The sequence below is a fragment of the Macadamia integrifolia genome, chromosome 5, assembly GCF_013358625.1.
Source record: "Macadamia integrifolia cultivar HAES 741 chromosome 5, SCU_Mint_v3, whole genome shotgun sequence".
Lineage (NCBI taxonomy): Eukaryota > Viridiplantae > Streptophyta > Magnoliopsida > Proteales > Proteaceae > Macadamia > Macadamia integrifolia.
Window position 1 is genome coordinate 42545860 of NC_056561.1, and position 447 is coordinate 42546306.

Genomic DNA, 447 nt, shown 5'->3' on the forward strand with positions numbered 1-447 from the left:
GGGGGAGGAGAGAAGAATATCATCTCATTGGTTGGTTTTGTGCTAATTTTGTTGATTTTTTTTTGGCATCAAAAGTGATTTCTTGTGAACTTGTAGACTGATAAAGTATCGGCATTGCTCATTTGGTGCTTTCCAATTCTGAGTAGGGATATTAATCTTTTTGAGCATTTGGTAGCTTTCAACGCATTGTTTGGGTTCCCCATCAATGTTTCTTTTTATAGATTTTTTCTTTTCTTGGCATTAGGTACCATCTAGCACTTTAAATTAACTTGCTTGAAAACTACCAGTTCCTATTTAGTGCATTTTCTTTTTCATCATGCAGCACATTCAGTTTGTGGGACATAGTTAAATGTTGACATTGCCTGCTTTTGAAGGTGCCACCAAACTATGTTTTTTTTTTATTAATGAGAAAAGCAAATTAATTTGAAAGAGTTTTTTTTTTTTTTT

At 32.9% G+C, this 447-nt stretch overlaps 1 protein-coding gene across 1 annotated transcript in view; it reads left to right on the plus strand.

Annotated features, from left to right (window-relative positions):
• The window catches only part of LOC122078611, a 5605-nt gene that overhangs the window by 3830 nt on the left and 1328 nt on the right, over positions 1-447 (plus strand). The window lies entirely within an intron of this gene.